The following is a 25,511-nucleotide window of genomic DNA, read 5'->3' as shown; positions in this document are numbered from 1 at the left end:
TATACCTGAATGTGCCCATGGTTTCATGTTTAGGTGGTTGTTTGATATAAAAGAAATTACACGTCATTTTTGCACGGAGAATAGAAATAACCCTTTACTGAATTGTTCCGTATCCTTTCCAAATAATGACCAAAACGAATTCAGATATTTCCTCAGCAGTGGTGTTGATATGACCAGGTCCTCTGTACCAACATGGTTCAATGCTACTTTATTTGAAGCAGGCAAAGAATCCAGTTAGAACAAATGAATAGGGTTTGACCGCAATCCGCCATAAAAAAGCAGTCGTCGGAAATTGGTAATTATGGCCTGGTACCAAAATGATGTCCATTTCAGCATAACAACCATGATTGGTCAGGGCGATGGTTCCGGGTCACATGATATTTATTACGGCAGCAGCCACAGGCCAGCGTGGCACCAAGCTACAACCTCTACATCCGGTGTCTACTTGATTAGCATTCAGGAGCGCGCAATGACCCCTGGGTAAACGAGGTTGAGTGACAACGGTCTTTCTCTTGTGCGACATTTTTATTATAATTATGTTTAAGGAAACATCCCTATGGTTTGTATCTTCATAACCATAATGTTACATAAGTTCTTCATTATCATATACCGCCATACTGCATTCTGGCTACTGTGCTGGTGGGTTACTGACCAACTCAGTTGCATTCATTGAGGGGTTGATTTGTGAAAATATACCTTTTCATATCTCTATAACTACATTGTACATGTATTAATGTCGTCTTCACATTTTAGTGGTATGGGTGTAGTGTATTTTTTCGTTGCTCATTGATCAAGAGGACTAGAAAGAATATTAGAGTGTCTTTGTCTCAGTTGTGGCGAGAAACAACTTGGTCTGAATCTGGAGCCTCCTGATCACCTGAAGTGAAATAGAAATTTAGAATTCAATAGATAGTTTTACCGATAATTGATTAACTGAATGGTCTTTTTTGAAGCAATTATCGATCTTTCCAAACGACATCCATCTATATATTTATCACTATCATCTATTGACCAACTCGCGTTGCAGCCAGCAAATTAACCTAGGATAAGGGATTGATAACATCAGTATCAGTCAGTATCACACCAACAGTTCGCATTATTACGATGATCCTCGCCGTGAAATCATCCTTTCGACTATACCAACAACGTTCAATAGAACAAATCTCTTTGTAGGTCAGATCTTCCGAAGAAACTAGCTCGACAATTCTCAGGAACGTCTTTATTCTCCAGATCTGCGGTATAATTTTCAACTGATATCAGTTGGGCTACTTGGGACAACGAGGCTAGGGAACAGACGTAGTCCCTCGAATACCATTCCAGGTCGCCTTATTGAAAAATCAATCCTCGTCGTCACCACGTGACGATTATGACGAGGTCGCGCGAGTGGCAGAGTGAATCGGCCAAAGTAGTTCTCCTCAAAATTATATCACTTTTTTTATATTTGTATGATCTTTTCTCAATATATAGTTTTCAAATAGTTGATAAAGAATGTTTGCCCACCAGGCGCAGACCAAAATGGGCAGCTGCGAAAACTGTGAAGAAGCTGAAATTTTCTTAAACGGGATCCTGTAACAGAAAGGAGTGCAGGGATACATACAGCATAATGTGTCATTCTAGTGTCATTCTTGCGAATGCATCCGCAGTGACGCCTTCTGAACGACGTCATTAGTTTGTGTAGTTTACACGACAAGTGCTACCGTATAAGTATACGGAAAAACGCAAGAACTGTACTCCATGCTGGAAGCAGTACGTATGATATTGAACAATTTAACTTGCATTTGCAGCTAGATTGAGACTCTTCCATTTTCTATCTCTATGATATCATGATTTGAGAAATATTGTAGATCACACTGATGTTTTTTTTTTGGAGAAATTAGAGGTTTTGCATTGCCAGGTATCTCTTCAGCTGTTTACAAAATGCACACGGATGAAATCGATGGTGAAGCTCAATTTTATGTCCTACTTACGTGTCACTTACCCGTAGGCGCCATACGTACTTTCCATGCGCCGGATACTTGATACGTTTTGTCGGTGCTGAAAGTCACTAGTATTAGTGTCTTGTACAATGTATAGCGCCCACTCCCAAGAGTCCTGCTCACGGGCGCTTTCACAGAAGAGCAGCGTCTTTAGTCCTGGCTTGAAACTGGTCATAGAACCTCTCGCACTAAAGAGTCGATCGCGAGCGAGTTACTCATTCTGCTCGTCTGTGTGCACTGTGCCTTTTGAGAGTTTCCGTACTAGTAATTGTATCAACGCTTCCTTTTTATATGACCGATTGGAACGGGATCGCTGAACCTGTGACCGGATTAAATTAATCACTTTTCTTACCGGAATAGATTTGTTCTGAAATACAAGATCCATTAATCGAAGTACAATTTGGAGAGGGAACCATTTTACCGCATTATATATTTTAGCAGAGATGTGGCATGCTAATGAAGAAATCACGAGTTTGTCAAGCTGCCCGAGTGGAATTGCAATTGACCCAATAGTTTTTATTACCTCATTGTGTTTCCTGCTTATCGATATATTTCCAACTGTCGCTGTCGTCCCAAATTGCAAGGATGTATATCTTCAGGGACAGGAACCGATTGCTCTCCCCCGCAGCCTCAAAGGTTGGGTTATCGTCCATTTGGCTGCTCCGTACATGTTCAAAGAAGAAGGATATGTTATCGGATGACAACTGTACAACGGATTCAACAGCGAAACGTACTATGTGGATATATTCAGACCCGTCCCTGGGGTTGCAAAAACGTTCGACCTGGTCCACTCAACAGAGGTTACAGACTCTACGATCGGAAATAAGACATTGTTTTCGATACCCTTCAAGGTTACTATCTGCTTGTTTCTGAATACTTAGTAGTCTGCCTGTCGCATCGACGCCATGACTTGTTTTCCACTGCAGCAGGAATCCCTGTCACTCATGAATTCTATATCAAGCTATTGCTTGATCGGTCAGGAGTCAAGAACGATTGTCTATTGAAACTACATGTAATTACAATGTACTTTGATTTACGATTTGACATATTTGAGATGTTTATCAATGAAAGTGGATTATTCCTTAACACCTAAAAAAGAATTTACGAATATTAGCCAAGAAAACATATGCTGGGAATGACACCAACACGGTGTACATCATGTATTGGTACTTCATTAATCAAAAAGATAATAAGCCCCTTATATCGTAGTGCTGGGGGGGGGGGGGGGGGGGGCGGGGGGTAAGTCTCTCGCATGGCTTAACGCCGAATGAAATAAAGAAATTCTTTGCCTGCTTCTTTTGTGTCCGCTTGCTACGACCAATCACGGTTTCGTGTAATTGGTCTCTCTCGCCATAAATTTTCCTTTGATTTTAATACACCCTCTGCAAGTGACCCGCACTCATACTAAAACAATAGTAAAAGGCTTGTCGTTGGTTACTAACAAGAAAAGTATAGAGTTGAAAAAACAATATGGAAGATGCAGGGCTAGAGACAAAATCCAATCGCATGACATTGTGAGCAAATCAGCAATATCAATGTCAACTTTTAATGGCGATCCAGTCGCCCTGTGCGCCGTGTGTGTGTTTTCTTACCTCTTTTTCAACCCTGCCTACTCGTGTTTGTACTACGTGTAGCTGTTATGTCTTTACAGGTCCAAGCTGGTGATCTCACTGGTTATCACAGTGATAAACGTACGCGTTACGGTTTGGCATCTCAATTTCGCCTCTCCAGGAACGATTGGCGGGTGATTGGAATACAGAAGTACAGTAGCTATTTTCTCTCAACAAAAAGGATATACATTGGAGGTCAGGTTGGTGCCAGGAAGGTAGCCCTGAGGGCGATTGTAGTTAAAGACGTTCGAGGGAAAGGCATGAAAGGTTAGGACCTAAACCGGCAACGGCAACGCTGTCACCTATAATATTGAGCAACGTGGCCCATACCAATGCATGTGGTTATACAATAGACCTGTTTAGTGCAGGAGTATTGGGCTAAAAACTACGAAAACGGAGATGTGGTTGAAGATGTATAGTCCTTCAGTTTCGGGAAAGATGTGTTGGTTCAAATGTGCAACGCGACACACCAGATACAGCCAAGTTTGCAGTAGTAATATGGAGTGTATTGGTGTACTGGTAAATCTATACGCACAGCTTAGTCGTTTGTAAACTGCACGTCTTATCTTACTTTCAGTTCGCGGTTGCCAACAATACTTCTTGAAACTTTTCAACCCAACTACCACCGCGACTCGACTCATGCAATCGGAGACGTGCAGCAGAAAGATGGTGTGTTTGCAAGCCTGTATCAACCATTCCACGTTCAACGGATTTAGTTATGATACCTCCACAAGGCTCTGTCACTTATACTTGGCTATAAAGACCCTGACCACACAACCTGCCCTTGCAAAACCAATTTACGCGTCTAGACAATGAAGTAAACATACTCCGCGCAGTACATGTAATAGTAGCGTGACAAGGCGGTTCTACTATATATATATATATATGTTTATTCGTACTACTTTCCGTTGTACAGATAACAAAAATAAGGTGCAATAAGACAATACAGAGTTGGGTGCAAATACAAGTTTACGATAAGGCAAACAAAGTAAAAGGTAAGACTGAGAGTCGAACCCGAAAACCTCTCATTCTTGGAGATGATCCTGAATAAGTTACATTAGTATCTTGAACTATCACAATAAAACTAACACCAAAAACAATACTCCATCAAATCAACCTGTACACAAAAAGTTAATTATCGTGTCTATTTCCTCTTTTGTGAGAATATGATTCCCTGCCTCCCGCATTTCAAGCAATTCCCTAACTTGGATGGCAACCCTATTATGCCCCAATCCCCAAAATTCCCTATTGATGTCCCTTAGCATTATACATTCATCAGGCAGCTGATCCCTATTCCAGTTGTACTTTTGTAATACCATAGTTAGACTTTTCCCCACTGATGAGACGCTCCCGGCAAATAATAATCCAACTGTAACCTTTACGAGTGTATTTCCTGATTTCCGCAGTCCTTTGATGAATTTTACGAACCTTTTCTCCAATTGAGTTTGAACGCTACAGTCCTTTTTAATGGCTGGTAACAGGTCATTATGAGTGCGATATGGCAAACACAAAATCTGACGAATACATTTACGCCATGCAATATACAATTCTTCCATGTATGGTTTTGAACAATCTAGCAACTGGTAACCATACAGCGGCATACAAAAACTTTTGAATAACTTATATCTGATTTCAAAGTTGGCGTACTTAAACTGAGCCATAAGCATGTTGGTCCGTTTGTACAGATCATTAACTAACACCTGAACCCTACTCCGACGAACATCAGGACCAAGAAGAATGCCCAAATGAATTTCTTCATTAGAAATTTGAACCCTTGTACCCTCAAATACAATCTCCCCTGGCGGGTCATTTTTTTTTTTTTACAAAGAGTTTATTCGGTTTATATTGCACATTTTTTTTTACAGTTAAAAGCCGAAGGCTTAAACTACTGCAAAATAAAAATATATGCAAATAGTTACATAAGTTTATGAAGATACGAATAGTGACATAAGTTTTTTAAAGATAATTTGAAGAGATATACAGAATATATAATTGAGAAACATGTGAAGTTGATATGTAGTGAATTTCGCAAAAAAGTGAAAAAAAAGGATAGATAGTTTGGAAAGTGCAGGGGGGCGGGGGTGCAAGAGTTAGGAATGATCATACGAGTTTGGGGTTGGCGGAAACGGAAAAGAGGGGGGGGGTCAGATATTTTTCTTTGAGTTAGATTGGAAAACGATTTGTGGATGAAATGAATTTTAGGGTTGATTTGATAAGGAGAGCATTTTCGAGGTTGGAGAAAGATGGATGGCCGTTGAGAAGGATGTTTGAGTTTAGAGTTGCATTATGGATGTGTGTTATTTGGAGGGTATTGGCGATTAGGGAGTTGCGTTGGTTTTCGTACTTAGGACAGTCGAGAAAAAAGTGTGAAGAGGTTTCTGGAACATGCATTGGGCACATGAGGCAAGTGGGGGTTTCCGAAACGTGGTTTAGGTATAGGTCAGATGTTAGTCCGCTGCAGTTGTTTCGCATACGTGTGAGAATGATGTTAAGTGGGCGAGGGCCGATGTCTAGCCAGGAGGGGATTGGTTTGATAGAGAATTCTGGCAGTTTGGTTAGGGAATATTTGTAAGAGTTTAGAGTTGGTTTCGCACGTATAGAAAGGTCGAGAGCATTCCAGTCACGGATTGTAGAAGGGAAGAAGCTTGAGTAGAGGCTATTTGTGCGGCAAAGGAAAGGTGTTATATTGTTGTTTGTAGCTAAACGTGTGTTATGGTAGTGACTATCGACGGTTAGTTCTGGGATGAGGTCTTTGAGGTAGGTTGGTGCAAGTCCGTTTAAAATTTTGTAGAACATTACGAGGCGATGGAATTTCCTGCGCTTTTCGAGTGGTAGAAGGCCAGATTCTCTGTAAAGGTCGCGGTGGTGAGAGCTGATTGTTAATCCTGTTATACATCGCATTGCATTGATTTGAGTTTTTTCCAGTTTTGCTGCTAAGTTCTGGGGGAGTCCGTCCCATACTACGTCTGCGTATTCGAGCTTGCTTCTGACAAATGTCTTGTAGAGCGTTAGTAAAGTTTGTTTATCCGTTTTGTATTTGATGTTTTGTAGTATGCCAAGTCTGCGGTTTGCGGTCGTAACGATTGACTGGATATGGTCTTCCCAGGTTCCTTTGTCGTTGAAAGTTAATCCGAGGTGCTTGTGTGACTTGGCTTGATCAATTGCGACGTTGTTGAGATGACAGTGGATAACAGAGGGTTGTCTCCGCCTGCTCGTAATCAGATACAGCGTTTTTGTTGCGTTGTAGGTGATGGCCCATTTCATTGCCCATGCGTAAAGTTTGTTTATATCCTGCTGGATTTCGGGCGTGCATGCTATGAGGTTTCGTGATGCGAATGCGTTTGAAGTGTCGTCGGCAAACAGTCTCGTTCTGCCGTTGGTTTCCTCCGTGACGTCGTTTATGTAGACCAGGAACATCAGTGGGCCTAGGATAGATCCTTGGGGGACGCCAGCGTTGACTCGAAGCCACTCTGAGGATTTTCCGTTGATTACAACCCGTTGTTGCCTGTCTTGGAGGTAGCTCTTGAACCATGATAGCAGGTTTCCTCTGATGCCAAACTGGTAAAGTTTCGATGCGATGCCTTTATGAGAAGTCTTGTCAAAGGCTTTGGAAATGTCACAGAATAGTGAGAAAACTTCCTTCTGTTCGTCGAGGTCCATTAGTAATTGATGGTTTATTTCAAGGAGTTGGGTAACTGCAGAGTGGTTAGCCAGGAATCCAGATTGGTTCTTCGAGATGAGCAAACGGAGATGGTTGTAGACATTTCTGTGGACAATTTTTTCGAAAAGTTTTCCTATGACACTGAGGAGGGAAATGGGTCTGTAGTTGGATTTATCATGCCTGTCACCTTTCTTGAATATGGGGGTAATGTTTGCTTTTTTCCATGTTTCTGGGAATATGTTTTCATTCAGGGATCTGTTGAAAAGGATGTGGAGCGGTTTGGTCAATTGGAGCGTCAATGAATGAACTATGCGAGGGCTGATGCCGTCTGGGCCGATGGCCTTGTTAGTGTCCATGATGGCGATTTGATCGGCGATATCCTGCTCTGTGATTATGATGTCGTTGAGCTCGTTGTTGGTGAGGTTTGGGAGTTCTCCTTGGGCGGGTATGCTTGTCTCATCTACGTTGCAGATTTTGGCAAAGTGAGCGTTGAGGATGTTGGCCTTGGTTGTAGGGTCGTCTACGGATAACCCATTGACATTTAGTGAAGGAGTTGTGTTGGTTTTGCTTTGACCGCAGATGCTTTTGGCGAGTTTCCACCAGTCTTTATCCTTTCTTCCATTTTTCAATTTGTCCGTTATCGACGAAAGGTGGGAATCCTTTGCCTTCTTGATCAGTGAGATAACGTGGTTTCGTTGTTTTTTGAAAATATCATAATCGATGTTAGAACCGGATTTCTTTGCTTTTCCAAAGAGCTTGTTTCTTTTGTTGATTTCTATTTTGATCTCGGCGGTTATCCAGTTCTTATCGTTTGAAGAGAATTTGATCCGCTGGAAGGGGATGAATCTTTTACTTGTCTCAAGTAGGGTGGTGGTGAAGACTTCTACCGCTACATTGAGGTTGGCCGTGTGTAGAAGGTTGTCCCAATCCACGCTTGACATTTCTTGTTTGAGGTCATTCCAGTTTGCCTTGCTGAACTGCCAGATCGGGCGCTTGAATGCTGCTTTGGGGTTGGTTTGGGGTATGTCGACTACCACGGGACAATGGTCGCTGATGCCCTGAGGGAGGACGTTTACATCGGAGAAGAAGTCGGGCTGACCTACAATTATGGGATCAATGAGGGATTGGTTGTGAGAAGTGAAGTGGGTCGGAGTATTGACGAGTTGGAACATGTTGAGGGAGTCTATGAGGAGTGATAGGTGACCTGGGTTGTCTTTCAGTAGGTTTTGGTTGAAGTCTCCAACGAGCATAACCTTTTGCTGACCAAACAAGCCGACGACGTTTGAAACGTTAGCATAAAGTTTGTCCCAGTAGGCGACGGGGAGTGCCGGATTTCTGTAGCCCACACCGATGATCAGGTGGCCCGTTTGGTGGGTCACCTTGACCCATAGCAGTTCCAGTTCTGGTTCTTCGAGGTGATCTAGGCGTTCGCCGATGAGGGTGTCGGAAAGCTGGAGGCAGACTCCACCACTTGCAATGGTCAGATCCTTTCGGAATACGTCATGGAAGCTTGGTACTAGGATATCCTGGTCTGTGATGGAGTTGTCTAGTCTGGTTTCGGATATGCATAATATGTCGATGTCAGGTGGAAGTTCCGCGTAGAGGTTGTCAATTTTGTTGCGTAGGCTGTTGATGTTGATAGAGAAAAGTTTGGGCCCGGGATTTAATTCCACGTCTCCTGATAAGAGGATTAGATTTGAAAAGTTGAAGTGTGTGGTTGGGATTGTCGTGACGCTAGTCCCAGCATGTTCCGATGGAGAAGTGATGGCGAGTAGAATGCAATGTACGGAGAAAGCTAGCGAAGCTAGGAGTAATATATACAGAATGTACGAGGGCATGGTGTCAGGGGATGTGTTACACCTGTTTGTGCTCAATTTCCCATTTAGTTTTAAGGATAGTGCCTTGATGTTGCGTTTCGAAGAGATGAACGAAAACGATATTTGTTGGAGGGTGATGTAGGACTGGATTGAGAAGGGGTTAAAACGGTTAGCTTCAGGCGCGTGCCTGGATGAAGTGTGGTGCATTGGTGCATGAATGACAAAAAAAACGAAGAAGTAGAAAGCAGAGCGTCTAAGCATAGCCCTGTATAGGGCGAGACAGTTTATGAGTGGCGAAAGTGATCGTGGTGAGTGGGCCGGTAGGCCTTGTCGGGTGGATTAAATGGATAACGATTTTAATGTTGTGGTGGGATGAAATTGATTGTGATGACGGATAAGTTGAACAATGATGATAGAGCATGTTTTTGGTAAACATGGAATTGGTACATGTAATTGTGGTTGAGGTAGGATGTGCTCATTTTTGGAGGATTAAATGAATGAATGGTGAGGTCCTGTGGTAATGTATAGTGAATAGGAGACGATATCTATAATGATATAGAATTGTGTGGAATTAGTGGCTGCTGGGTTCAAGATAGTTTCTATCAGGGTGACAACTGGGGGTGCTGAATAGGTGTTGGCTGATGGTACTGGTAGCAGTTTTGGCTAATGAGAGTCAAAAAGGAATCGTGCTGAGGATGGGCCAAGAAGGCCAAAGATCTTATGAGTTGGTTTGAAGTTTTTAATAGCCGAGGAGAAGAGTTTAGTTGGGTCGCTAAAAGGAAAAAAAAGTTTCAAAAGTTAAAGGGGCAGGTCGGAGAAACGTTACGATTGCTACATTGTTGGCTACGATAAAGAGAGATATTGATATGGCGTCACATACGTGATTTAGCCCCCAAGAAAGGCCATAGATACAAGTGTTACAGTTTTGACTGCTATAATGATAGATGTTTGGTGTGGCGCCACATTCATAAATTAAGCCAAGGGCAGGCCACAGATACTAGTGTTAACAATACTGTCTGCGATAATGAGGCGTCATGTGACCCGAAGACTAAATATCTACTTTTAGATGCGTTGAAGGATATTCTGAATTCAATAGAAAATTGACGAGCCGTGTTTAGCATCTTATTTAACCCATAGAACGATGGTGCTAAGAGAATAACATCATCGGCATATGCAAATACACCGCAAAAAATGTTGCCAACATGGCAGCCGAAACCGTCAGTTTTTATACTCGTAATAAGCTCATCCAGATAAATTCCAAAAAGAACGGGGGAGAGCACCCCACCCTGCTTAACTCCATTGGATGCAGTAAATTCACCAGACATATGCCTCCCCCACTGAACCTGTACACGTTGTTGTGTGTAGATGTTGGCTAATAGCCTAGCCGCTAATGGTAAACGTGTTCAAACGCCACACCGTTTATGTTGAACAAGCAAATCAATTGTCGAACATCTTAAAAGCCATATAATTCTGTCCTATCTACACGAACACACGAACATGTAAAAGTGAAATTAAGATATCGAGCAAATACAATTAGAAGAGCCTATAGAATCTAGTGGTGCAACATCGAGTCAAATTGATAACCTAACATGAAATTACTCGTCGAAAGCAAGTCTCAAACAGCTTTTAAAACGACGCACTCTATTGGTATATCCTATCACAGTGAACAAAAACTGATCCCATATAACACCTTCAATGCTGATTTTTGTTCATGGTGTGGTGACGTAAGAGTCGCTTGCATAGGTTACCGAAATCCTGGATATTATCTTTCAAATCTCGCGGAATCAGGGCTTGTTTCACACCTGAACATAGGAATGCCGAGTTGACGTTGCAAGTCATAGTTACTTTCTGAAATAGGATAATATGGTCTAGTTTGATTATTGTACAGCTAAAGTTGGCCACTTGCTTTAGAATGCATTTTTGCTATACAACCTTAGTTCAACAATAATTTTCCTGTCACACCGCTAGCCGCCCGCGCCGGCCAAGTCGGTGGAAGACCCATTCTTCAGTATCCAACATTTCGACTTGGGGAAACGAACTGATCGCGGCGTATCACAATTCAAGGAAACACTCGATTTTAAGATGCCAGCTCTCTTGTGCCACTGCATCATGAAATGCGTCACCTAAAGGAAGACTATAGGCAGAAACTAGGAGGTAAATTTGAAGTCTAAAAAGACATGTTTGATTCAGCGGTAGGTATAAAGTTTCGATAGTGAGACTGAAAAGGCCCTACCGACAACTTCGTGTACCGTAACTAATCCTGACCTACCTTACGTTTGCCGGTAGTTACCCTTTAAGAAGTCAAGTGATGGCCAGTCCAGTGGGTCACACCAAGGCTGTCAAAAGAGACAGCAAGAGCACATTGTGTCAGAAACTGTTGCTCACAAGGACAATATCTTTCGTAAAATGAATCCTCATAGAGTGGCCGAAATCAACTTGTCTTACCTCATTTCCGTTACTATCATTAACATATTTGGTGTTTGAGTCGGTAGTGTCAAACACCGGTGGACATGTAGTTGTTCTGCTTGAAACCTGTTCAACACGAATGTGCCAATATTTACTCACCTAGAATTATGATGGGCATCCAGCAAGCAAAGTCAGTCAGGATGATCAGCGCCATCTTGCGGGCAACGACTAGTTCCTTGTTTTCTCCCTTCTTCCGACTGGTCTTGTGTTTCATCATATCGACAGAGCGTTTAATGATGACGTACATCCAAGTGTATAGTACAGCTGTGATCATGAACGCAACGAGGTTGAGTCCTAAAAAGATGGCGACCGAGCACTCCCAGCCTGGGGCGGGTTCTGATGTCAGGTGGAGCGAGAGGCAGACGCCAGATCTTGAATAGTACGAATGTCGCAAGTAGTCAACACAGAACGTTGCACCGGCTAAAATGACCCCAAAGATCCATATTGATGCCACCAATATCTTCGCCTTCTTGAAGTTGATCTTTTGCTTACTGAATGGGAACACCTAAACCAGGAAACGATCCACTGATATGATAGTCAAAGTGAAGACGGACACCTCGCTTGATAAGACGGAGAGGAATCCGGCAATCTTACATCCGATGCCCTCCCTCCAGGTCCAGTCAACCTCGATGTAGTACCCCCTGAATGTGGTGTCCGCTGCCGCGATGATGTACAAGTACACGCCCATGAGGAGGTCGGACACGGCGAGGCTTGTGATGATCGTGGTGTTCGCCGTCGTTGGTTCCTTTGTCAATATCCTCAGGAGGAGTACGACGATATTCCCGCCCACAGCAATGGTCCCAAGTATCCACAGAAAGATCCGCAAGGCGCCTATGCGGATGAGATCAGTGCAGGAAGAAAACGGGTCCATCTTTGGAAAACAATTCTCTTCGGGGACCTGTGGGGCCATACAACAAAATCTAAAATGATTCGACCGGAGTTCCTTTAGCTCTGGCAGATCCTTGAAGTCTTCTTTACCAGTGAAGTCCCCCAGGGTGTTACCAGTGAGGTTAAGGTGTTGTACCTTGCTTGTATACCTGAATGTGCCCAGTGGTATCATGTTTAGGTGGTTGTTTGATATAAAAGAAATTACACGTCATTTTTTGCACAGAGAATAGAAATATCCCTTTACTGAATTGTTCCGTATTCCTTCCAAATAATGACCAAAACGAATTCAGATATTTCCTCAGCAGTGGTGTTGATATGACCAGGTCCTCTGTACCAACATGGTTCAATGCTGCTCTTTTTGAAGCAGGCAAAGAATCCAGTTAGAACAAATGATTAGGGTTTGACCGCAATCCGCCATAAAAAGCAGTCGTCGGAAATTTGGTAATTATGGCCTGGTACCAAAATGATGTCCGTTTCAGCATAACAACCATGATTGGTCAGTGCGATGGTTCCGGGTCACATGATATTTATTACGGCAGCAGCCACAGGCCAGCGTGGCACAAAGCTGCAACCTCTACATCCGGGGTCTACTTGATTAGCATTCAGGAGCGCGCACTGACCCCTGGGTAAACGAGGTTGAATGACAACGGCCTTTCTCTTGTGCGACATTTTTATTATAATTATGTTTAATGAAACATTCCTGTGGGTTGTATCTTCATAACCATAATGTTACATAGGCTCTTCATTATCATACACCGGCATACTGCATTCTGGCTACTGTGCTGGTGGGTTACTGACCAACTCAGTTGCATTTATTGAGGGGTTGATTTGTGAACATATACCTTTTCATATCTCTATAACTACATTGTACATGTATTAATGTCGTTTCACATTTTAGTGGTATGGGTGTAGTGTTTTTTTTCGTTGCTCATCGATCAAGAGGACTACAAAGAATATTAGAGTGTCTTGTTCTCAGTTGTGGCGAGAAACAACTCGGTCTGAATCTGGAGCGTCCTGATCACCTGAAGTGAAATAGAAATTTAGAATTCAATAGATAGTTTTACCGATAATTGATTAACTGAATGGTCTTTTTAGAAGCAATTATCGTTCTTTCCAAACGACATCCATATATATATTTATCACTATCATCTATTGATCAACTCGCGTTGCAGCCAGCAAATGAACCTAGGATAAGGGATTGGTAACAGCAGTATCCGACTGGTCAGTATCACACCAACAGTTCGCATTATTACGATGATCCTCGCCATGAAATCATCCTTTCGACTATACCAACAACGTTCAATAGAACAATCCGTTTTCACCAGATCTTCCGAAGTAACTAGCTCGACAATTCTCAGGAACGTCGTTATTCTCCAGATCTGCGGTATAATTTTCAACTAATATCAGTTGGGCTACTTGGGACAACGAGGCTAGGGAACGGACGTAGTCCCTCGAATACCATTCCAGGTCGCCATATTGAAAAATCAATCCTCGTCGTCACCACGTGACGATTATGACGAGGTCGAGCGAGTGGCAGAGTGAATTGGCCAAAGTAGTTCTCCTCAAAATTATCTCACTTTTTGATATTTGTGTGATCTTTTCTCAATATATAGTTTTCAAATAGTTGATAAAGAATGTTTGCCCACCAGGCGCAGACCAAAATGGGCAGCTGCGAAAACTGTGAAGAAGCTGAAATATTCTTAAACGTGATCCTGTAACAGAAAGGAGTACAGGGATACATACAGCATAATCCTGGTGTCATTCTTGCGAATGTATCCGCAGTGACGCCTTCTGAACGACGTCATTAGTTTGTGTAGTTTACACGACAAGTGCTACCGGAAAGTAAGTATACGGAAAAACGCAAGAACTATATTCCATGCGGGAAGCAGTACGTATGATATTAAACAATTTAATTTGCATTTGCAGCTAAATTAAGACTCTTCCATCTTCTATCTCTATGATATCATGATTTGAGAAATATTGTAGATCACGTTGATGTGTTTTTTTGGAGAAATTAGGGGTTTTGCATTGCCTGGTATCTCTTCAGCTGTTTACAAATTGCACACGGATGAAATCGATGCTGAAGCTCAATTTTATGTTCTACTTACCTGTCACTTACCCGTAGGCGCCATACGTATTTTCCATGCGGATACTTGACGCAAGGGCCCAAAGCGCAGCGTAGCGGCAAAAAATCGAAGCTAGCGAAACATTTATAACGGGTCACCGTCACTTATTATTGGACTTATAGCGCATTTACGGGGTTGCAACTATTTTGCTTTATAGTGTCACCAGGAAAGAAAAGCATGCGACCTAACGCCGATCTATTTGTATAAAGTGATAATTGGAAGGTATATAGTAGGAAATATCAATAAAATAATCATTCCATGTCGTCTTTTGAGGGCATTTTTGATTGTAAAAAATATATGTGTACGTCACCGGAGTCTCTGCAATGATAATTTCATCACAGCAGTCTCGCGCAAGTAGAAGTTCTTTACCTATTAGTTCTTCACTTATTAGTCTGGCGCAAAGCCAGGCATTTTCCATTACGATTTCACTACGATGTTTGACCAGAAGGAGCAGTGCGCGAGATATGCTAATGAGCAGACTTCCCTCGGTTGAGTTTCGGAAGAATGTTCCATATCGCGCTAAGCTGACTACTGCTGACCATGACAGGATGACAGGCGTGCATTGGACTGGTACAGGTTGGAACTGAACATTGAATATGCTGGTGGTGACGATTTCTGATGAGAAGTTGGTCGTGACTGATGCAGTATTCTTGGACTTGTCCACAGCATCGTTCAATCATTGCTCTCTGAGCTGGCTTGATTCTGTACTTACCCAAATACTGAGAGTGAGATCAAATGCCTGTTGACTGTGCTTTAAGAGAGACTGGCGCCATGCCTAGTCTCTCTTAAAGCACAGTCAACAGACACCAACCCCCTCAGACTCAGAAACCACAAACGCCCTATCCTTCCTGCTACCTTAATACTTCTGGATACGTTTTGACGGTGCTGAAAGTCACTAGTATTAGTGTCTTGTACAATGTATAGCGCCCACTCCCAAAAATCCTGCTCACGGGCGCTTTCACAGAAGAGCAGCGTCTTTAGTCCTGGCTTGAAACTGGTCATAGAACCTCTCGCACTAAAGAGTCGATCGCGAGCGAGTTACTCATTCTGCTCGTCTGTAGTGCACTGTGCCTTTTGAGAGATTCCGTACTAGTACATGTAATTGTATCAACGCTTCCTTTTTATATGACCGATTGGAATGGGATCGCTGAACCTGTGACCGGATTAAATTAATCACTTTTCTTACCGGAATAGATTTGTTCTGAAATACAAGATCCATTAATCGAAGTACAATTTGGAGAGGGAACCATTTTGCCGCATTATATATTTTAGCAGAGATGTGTATTGCTAATGAAGAAATCACGAGTTTGTCAAGCTGCCAGAGTGGAATCGCAATTGACCCAATAGTTTTTATTACCTCATTGTGTTTCCTGCTTTTCGATATTTTTCCAACTGTCGCTGTCGTCCCAAACTGCAAGGATGTGTATCTTCAGGGACAGGAACCGACTGCTCTCCTCGGCAGCAACGGCGGTTTGGTTATCATCCATTTGGCCGCTCCGTACATGTTCAAAGAAGAAGGATATGTTATCGGATGGCAACTGTACAACAAAATCAACAGCGAAACGTACTATGTGGATATATTCAGACCCGTCCCTGGCGTTTCCAGGACGTTCGACCTGGTCCACTCAACAGAGGTTACAAACTCTACGATCGGAAATAAGACATTGTTTTCGATACCCTTTAAGGTTACTGTCTGCTTGTTTCTAAATACTTAGTAGTCTGCCTGTCGCATCGACGCCATGACTTGTTTTCCACTGCAGCAGGAATCCCTGTCACTCACGAATTCTATATCAAACTATTGCTTGATCGGTCAGGAGTCAAGAACGATTGTCTATTGAAACTAATTACAATGTACTTTGATACGATATGACATATTTGAGATGTTAACCATAAAAGTGGATTATTCCTTTACACCTAACATAGAAGTAACAAATATTAGCCAAGAAAACATCTGCTGGGCATGCTGGGAAAGACACCAACACGGTGTACATCATGTATTGGTACTTCATTAATCAAAAAGATAATAAGCCCCTTATATCGTAGTGCCTGGGGGGGCGGGGGGGAGGGGGCGGGGGGGGGGTAAGTCTCTCGCATGGCTTAACGCCCAATAAAATAAAGAAATTCTTTGCCTGCTTCTTTTGTGTCCGCTTGCTACGACCAATCACGGTTTCGTGTAATTGGTCTCTCTCGCCATAAATTTTCCTTTGATTTTAAAACACCCTCTGCAAGCGACCCGCACTCATACTAAAACAATAGTAAAAGGCTTGTCGTTGGTTACTAACAAGTAGAGTATAGAGTTGAAAAAACAATATAGAAGATGCAGGGCTAGAGACAAAATCCAATCGCATGACATTGTGAGCAAATCAGCAATATCAATGTCAACTTTTAATGGCGATCCAGTCGCCCTGTGCGCCGTGTGTGTGTTTACTTATCTCTTTTTCAACCCTGCCTACTCGTGTTTGTACTACGTGAAGCTGTTATGTCTTTACAGGTCCAAGCTGGTGATCTCACTGGTTATCACAGTGATAAAGGTACGAATCACGGTTTGGCAACTCAGTTTGGCGTCTCTCTGAACGATTGGCGGGTGATTGGAATACAGAAGTACAGTAGCTATTTTCTCTCAACAAAAAGGATATACATTGGAGGTCAGGTTGGTGCCAGGAAGGTAGCCCTGAGGGCGATTGTAGTTAAAGACGTTCGAGGGAAAGGCATGAAAGGTTAGGACCTAAACCGCCAACGGCAACGCTGTCGCCTATAATATTGAGCAACGTGGCCCATGCCAATGCATGTGGTTATACAATAGACCTGTTTAGTGCAGGAGAATTGGGCTAAAAACTACGAAAACGTAGGTGTATTGTCCTTCAGTTTCGGGAAAGATGTGTTGGTTCAAATGTGCAACGCGACATACCAGATACAGCCGAGTTTGCAGTACTAATATGTAGTGTATACTGGTAAATCGATACGCACAGATTTAATAGTCGTTTGTAAACTGCACGTCTTATCTTACTTTCAGTTCGCGGTTGCCAACAATACTTCTTGAAACTTTTCAACCCAACTACCACCGCGACTCGACTCATGCAATCGGAGACATGCAGCAGGAAGATGGTGTGTTTGCAGGCCTGTATCAACCATTCCACGTTCAACGCATTTAGTTATGATACCTCCACAAGGCTCTGTCACTTATACTTGGCCATAAAGACGCTGACCAAACAACCTGCTCTTGCAGAACCAATTTACGCGTCTAGACAATGAAGTAAACATACTCCGCGCAGTACATGTAATAGTAGCGTGACAAGGCGGTTCTACTATATTGTGTTGTGTCTGTTTGGAGAATGTGAAATAATAATTGTAAACCGTCAAGGAATTTTCACGCCTCTTCGTTTTTGTGATACGCGAAGATTTATTTTCAGTACATACATTAATAAAACTGAGGAAGATGTGCCCTATGAATATCACCTCATATATCGTGTGTAAGCCGGGTTATCATGTTAGAAAGGAATATGTGTTACGCATAGATATTGTATTGAAATTATCCATTTACAGCATGCTTATAGCAAGAACGTGTCGGTAATGTAAGCATCATAACGCCCATTAGATTCGTATACGGTTTGTTGTCCTTTGCATAGAGACGCTCGGTTTGTTGTCCTTTCAATAGTGATGCTCGGTTGGTTTTCCTTTCCATAGTGACGCTCGGTTTGTTGTCGTTTCAATAGTGACGCTTGGTTTGTTGTCCTTTCAATAGTGATGCTCGGTTTGTTTTCCTTTCCATAGTGACGATCGGTTTGTTGTCCTTTCCATAGTGACGCTCGGTTTGTTGTCCTTTCCATAGTAACGCATCGATGTGTGGTCGTTTTCATCGTGACACTTCGTATCAAGTTCAACGGCACACCGTTTATGTTGAACAAGCAAATCAATTATCGAACATCTTAAAAGCCATATTATTCTGTCCTATCTACACGAACACACGAACATGTAAAAGTGAAAATAAGATATCGAGCCAATACAATTAAGAAAGCCTATAGAATCTAGTGGTGCAACATCGAGTCAAGTCGATAACCTAACATGAAATTACTCGTCCTAAGCAAGTCTCAAACAGCTTTTAAAACGACGCAGTCAATTGGTATATCCTATCACAGTGAACAAAAACTGATCCCATATAACACCGTCAATGCTGATTTTTGTTCATGGTGTGGTGACGTAAGAGTCGCTTGCATAGGTTGCCGAAATCCTGGATATTATCTTTCAAATCTCGCGGAATCAGGGCTTGTTTCACACCTGAACATAGGAATGCCGATTGGACGTTGCAAGTCATCGTTACTTTCTGAAATAGGATAATATGGTCTAGTTTGATTATTGTACAGCTAAAGTTGGCCACTTGCTTTAGAATGCATTGTTACTCTGCAACCTTAGTTCAACAGTAATTTTCCTGTCACACCGCTAGTCGCCCGCGCCGGCCAGATCGGTGGAAGATCCATTCTTCAGTATCCAACATTTCGACTTGGGGAAACGAACTGATCGCGGCGTATCACAATTCAAGGAAACACTCGATTTTAAGATGCCAGTACTCTTGTGCCACTGCATCATGAAATGCGTCACTTAAAGGAAGACTATAGGCAGAAACTACGAGGTAAATTTGAAGTCTAAAAAGACATGTTTGATTCAGCGGTAGGTATAAAGTTTCGATAGTGAGACTGAAAAGGCCCTACCGACAACTTCGTGTACCGTAACTAATTCTGACCTACCTTACGTTTGCCGGTAGTTACCCTTTAAGAAGTCAAGTGATGGCCAGTCCAGTGGGTCACAGCAAGGCTGTCAAAAGAGACAGCAAGAGCACATTGTGTCAGAAACTGTTGCTCACAAGGACAATATCTTTCGTAAAATGAATCACCATAGAGTGGCCGAAATCAACTTGTCTTACCTCATTTCCGGTGCTGACAATTATCCCAACGTCATTTACAGTCAAACTGCTCGCAATCAGGCCTCTTTCATGCAACGATGCCATGGCTTTGGCCACATCCTTTAGTACGCTGCGCATGTCCCGCAGCGGCAGTGAGGGCGTTTCGGTCTTCATGGCGTGGGCGAGGTTCAGCATATTGGACTCCTCCACCACGTAAGGCAGGAGATGACTGCCCTCTGGGTAACAGTTGACTACCTTAGGGGAACCGTCCTCATCATCTTCGTCAACTGAAAGTCAAGAAACAAGAAAAGCTCCAAATGACATTGTTACCACGATATCAGTCGGTTAGTCCACAAAATAGTTTCAAACTGTTTTGGATCTTTGGAAAACATGAGGGTAGAATTTTGCCCTGGCCCAAGGAATCGTGACCAAAATAATATACGGAATAACAACCCAATAGCGTAATTGGTTTGGACACGTGTCTTGAACTGAACTAGCAAAACTTCCCAAGATACTGATGGAATGACAACCTAAGGTTGTTGAAGGGAAACGACAGAGAGGACGCGGGATGCCGTACGCGCTGCGCGGATATTGTATCCCGCGATGCAAAGAGCGCTGGAGTGCATGAGTGGTGCTGCAATACAGACGACTCAGGATCGTAATCCTACAGTTGATATAGAAATATCAACTCGTAGGAAGTGAGTGAGATCAGCTGCATCGCTGGGCTAGATTCACTCTTACCCTGCATCATTTGGGGGACAGCGAAGAGGAGGATCAGCCGCAAGTCAATATCTGATATAAGTACTTATTTTTAAAAGCCTTTTTACTTACGGGTAGACACATTCGTCCTAGTGCTTCCAGAGTAATCCAACTGTGGTTCTTTCTTTCCTCATATCAGTCTAAAAGAAAAACGTTATATCAGCCGATGGTCATTTCAATTGGAAATACTTGGTAGGGCTAGTCAAAGATTAAGAGCCGTATATACGAGTCTCAATCTTTTGAGGAGCAAATATGAAATGACGAGTATGTTTATTGTAGTTGTCTACTGTGGATGAGGAAGCCCTTAACGTCTTACACAATGGCACTGATAGTCGCTTTTTGGCTCTAACAGAGGTTATAGCAACCCACAGGAATAGCCAGGAAACAGTAACCTTAAACATCATAAGCACGGTTTTAAATGCTTGATTTATTCTGTAAATCATAATGAAATCCTTCCATAGCTCATCTAGAGCACCCATAATTCAAGGTAAGAGTCATTCAAAGGAAATATCAAGTCACCTACTTCATGAGATCGAGAGACGACAGTGTGTAGAGAATTGGGTTCATAGCGCTGTTGATCGGCAACACAAATACTGCAATCCAGGCGTAGACATCACCAGGGATCGTGACTTTCCCGGAGATCGCAGCCAAACCTGAAAGCGAAACGCGAAACTGAATTATCATGATTCCTCCCTCAACTTGGCATTACGAACTGAACAGCCACATCTAATTTTTACGATACTCTAAACTAAAATCAAGTTTACACTCAAAAGCTTGAGTCGATTTCGTATCGTACCATGTTGTCGCAAATGTTATACGACCGAAAGGGCCCCAGGGTAGCCCCTGTTTGGGTCAGCACCTACATGCATGGATTCCAGAAAGGGTTTGTACAGAGGCATCCAAGTTGTGGCGATTGTGTCCAATTATGCGAATTAATCGTGAAATATGCTCCAATGATTTGGTTTACTCCTCAAACGGTACTGTTTGTTCGACATGAGCACTATCATTAACATATTTGGTGTTTGAGTTGGGAGTGTCAAACACCAGTGGACGTGTAGTTGTTCTGCTTGAAACCTGTTCAACACGAATGTGCCAATATTTACTCACCTAGAATTATGATGGGCATCCAGCAAGCAAAGTCAGTCAGGATGATCAGCGCCATCTTGCGGGCAACGACTAGTTCCTTGTTCTCTCCCTTCTTCCGACTGGTCTTGTGTTTCATCATATCGACAGAGCATTTGATGATGACGTACATCCAAGTGTATAGTACAGCGATGATCATGAACGCAACGAGGTTGAGTCCTAAAAAGATGGCGACCGAGTACTCCCAGCCTGGGGCGGGTTCTGATGTCAGGTGGAGCGAGAGACAAACGCCTGATCTTGAATAGTACGAATGTCGCAAGTAGTCAACACAGAACGTTGCACCGGCTAAAATGACCCCAAAGATCCATATTGATGCCACCAATATCTTCGCCTTCTTGAAGTTGATCTTTTGCTTACTGAACGGGAACACCACAACCAGGAAACGATCCACTGGCATGACAGTCAAAGTGAAGACGGACACCTCGCTTGATAAGACGGAGAGGAATCCGGCAATCTTACATCCGATGCCCTTCCTCCAGGTCCAGTCAACCTCGATGTAGTACCCCCTGAATGTGGTGTCCGCAGCCGCGATGATGTACAAGTACACGCCAATGAGGAGGTCGGACACGGCGAGGCTTGTGATGATCGTGGTGTTCGCCGTCGTTGGTTCCTTGTCAATATCCTCAGGAGGAGTACGAGGATATTCCCGCCCACAGCAATGGTCCCAAGTATCCACAGTGCAGGAAGAGAACGGGTCCATCTTTGGAAAACAATTCTCTTCGGGGACCTGTGGGGCCATACAACCAAATCTAAAATGATTCGACCGGAGTTCCTTTAGCTCTGGCAGATCATTGAAGTCTTCCTTTCCAGTGAAGTCTCCCAGGGTGTACCAGTGAGGTGAAGGTGTTGTACCTTGCTTGTATACCTGAATGTGCCCAGTGGTATCATGTTTAGGTGGTTGTTTGATATAAAAGAAATTACACGTCATTTTTTTAACGGAGAATAGAAAGATCCCTCTACTGAATTGTCCCGTATCCCTTCCAAATAATGACCAAAACGAATTCAGATATTTCCTCAGCAGTGGTGTTGATATGACCAGGGCCTCTGTACCAACATGGTTCAATGCTGCTTTATTTGAAGCAGGCAAAGAATCCAGTTAGAAAAAATGATTAGGGTTTGACCGCAATCCGCCATAAAAAAGCAGTCATCGGAAATTTGGTAATTATGGCCTGGTACCAAAATGATGTCCGTTTCAGCATAACAACCATGATTGGTCAGTGCGATGGTTCCGGGTCACATGATATTTATTACGGCAGCAGCCACAGGCCAGCGTGGCACAAATCTGCAGCCTCTACACCCGGGGTCTACTTGATTAGCATTCAGGAGCGCGCACTGACCCCTGGGTAAACGAGGTTGAGTGACAACGGTCTTTCTCTTGTGCGACATTTTTATTATAATTATGTTTAAGGAAACATCCCTGTGGGTTGTATCTTCATAACCATAATGTTACATAGGCTCTTCATTATCATATACCGCCATACTGCATTCTGGCTACTGTGCTGGTGGGTTACTGACCAACTCAGTTGCTTCATTGAGCGGTTGATTTGTGAAAATATACCTTTTCATATCTCTATAACTACATTGTACATGTATTAATGTCGTTTTACATTTCAGTGGTATGGGTGAAGTGTATTTTTTCTTTGCTCATCGATCAAGAGGACTACAAAGAATATTAGAGTGTCTTTGTCCCAGCTGTGGCGAGAAACAACTCGGTCTGAATCTGGAGCCGCCTGATCACCTGAAGTGAAATAGAAATTTAGAATTCAATAGATAGTTTTACCGATAATTGATTAACTGTATGGTCTTTTTAGAAGCAATTATCGTTCTTTCCAAACGGCATCCATCTATATATTGATCACTATCATCTATTGATCAACTCGCGTTGCAGCCAGCAAATCGACCTAGGATAAGGGATTGATAACAGCAGTATCCGACTAGTCAGTATCACACCAACAGTTCGCATTATTACGATGATCCTCGTCATGAAATCATCCTTTCGACTATACCAACAACGTTCAATAGAACAATCCGTTTTCACCAGATCTTCCGAAGTAACTAGCTCGACAATTCTCAGGAACGTCTTTATTCTCCAGATCTGCGGTATAATTTTCAACTAATATCAGTTGGGCTACTTGGGACAACGAGGCTAGGGAACGGACGTAGTCCCTCGAATACCATTCCAGGTCGCCATATTGAAAAATCAATCCTCGTCGTCACCACGTGACGATTATGACGAGGTCGAGCGAGTGGCAGAGTGAATTGGCCAAAGTAGTTCTCCTCAAAATTATCTCACATTTTGATATTTGTGTGATCTTTTCTCAATATATAGTTTTCAAATAGTTGATAAAGAATGTTTGCCCACCAGGCGCAGACCAAAATGGGCAGCTGCGAAAACTGTGAAGAAGCTGAAATATTCTTAAACGTGATCCTGTAACAGAAAGGAGTGCAGGGATACATACAGCATAATCCTGGTGTCATTCTTGCGAATGTATCCGCAGTGACGCCTTCTGAACGACGTCATTAGTTTGTGTAGTTTACACGACAAGTGCTACCGGAAAGTAAGTGTACGGAAAAACGCAAGAACTATATTCCATGCGGGAAGCAGTACGTATGATATTAAACAATTTAATTTGCATTTGCAGCTAAATTAAGACTCTTCCATCTTCTATCTCTATGATATCATGATTTGAGAAATATTGTAGATCACGTTGATGTGTTTTTTTGGAGAAATTAGGGGTTTTGCATTGCCTGGTATCTCTTCAGCTGTTTACAAATTGCACACGGATGAAATCGATGCTAAAGCTCAATTTTATGTTCTACTTACGTGTCACTTACCCGTAGGCGCCATACGTATTTTCCATGCGGATACTTGACGCAAGGGCCCAAAGCGCAGCGTAGCGGCAAAAAATCGAAGCTAGCGAAACATTTATAACGGGTCACCGTCACTTATTATTGGACTTATAGCGCATTTACGGGGTTGCAACTATTTTGCTTTATAGTGTCACCAGGAAAGAAAAGCATGCGACCTAACGCCGATCTATTTGTATAAAGTGATAATTGGAAGGTATATAGTAGGAAATATCAATAAAATAATCATTCCATGTCGTCTTTTGAGGGCATTTTTGATTGTAAAAAATATATGTGTACGTCACCGGAGTCTCTGCAATGATAATTTCATCACAGCAGTCTCGCGCAAGTAGAAGTTCTTTACCTATTAGTTCTTCACTTATTAGTCTGGCGCAAAGCCAGGCGTTTTCCATTACGATTTCACTACGATGTTTGACCAGAAGGAGCAGTGCGCGAGATATGCTAATGAGCAGACTTCCCTCGGTTGAGTTTCGGAAGAATGTTCCATATCGCGCTAACCTGACTACTGCTGACCATGACAGGATGACAGGCGTGCATTGGACTGGTACAGGTTGGAACTGAACATTGAATATGCTCGTGGTGACGATTTCTGATGAGAAGTTGGTCGTGACTGATGCAGTATTCTTGGACTTGTCCACAGCATCGTTCAATCATTGCTCTCTGAGCTGGCTTGATTCTGTACTTACCCAAATACTGAGAATGAGACCAAATGTGCCTGTTGACTGTGCTTTAAGAGAGACTAGCGCCATGCCTAGTCTCTCTTAAAGCACAGTCAACAGACACCAACCCCCTCAGACTCAGAAACCACAAACGCCCTATCCTTCCTGCTACCTTAATACTTCTGGATACGTTTTGACGGTGCTGAAAGTCACTAGTATTAGTGTCTTTTACAATGTATAGCGCCCACTCCCAAGAGTCCTGCTCACGGACGCTTTCACAGAACAGCAGCGTCTTCAGTCCTGGCTTGAAACTGGTCATAGAACCTCTCGCACTAAAGAGTCGATCGCGAGCGAATTACTCATTCTGCTCGTCTGTAGTGCACTGTGCCTTTTGAGAGTTTCCGTACTAGTAATTGTATCAACGCTTCCTTTTTATATGACCGATTGGAATGGGATCGCTGAACCTGTGACCGGATTAAATTAATCACTTTTCTTACCGGAATAGATTTGTTCTGAAATACAAGATCCATTAATCGAAGTACAATTTGGAGAGGGAACCATTTTACCGCATTATATATTTTAGCAGAGATGTGTATTGCTCATGAAGAAATCACGAGTTTGTCAAGCTGCCAGAGTGGAAT

This window comes from Lineus longissimus, chromosome 6 (genome assembly GCF_910592395.1).
Source record: "Lineus longissimus chromosome 6, tnLinLong1.2, whole genome shotgun sequence".
NCBI lineage: Eukaryota > Metazoa > Nemertea > Pilidiophora > Heteronemertea > Lineidae > Lineus > Lineus longissimus.
Note: the sequence above shows the minus strand (reverse complement) of the source record.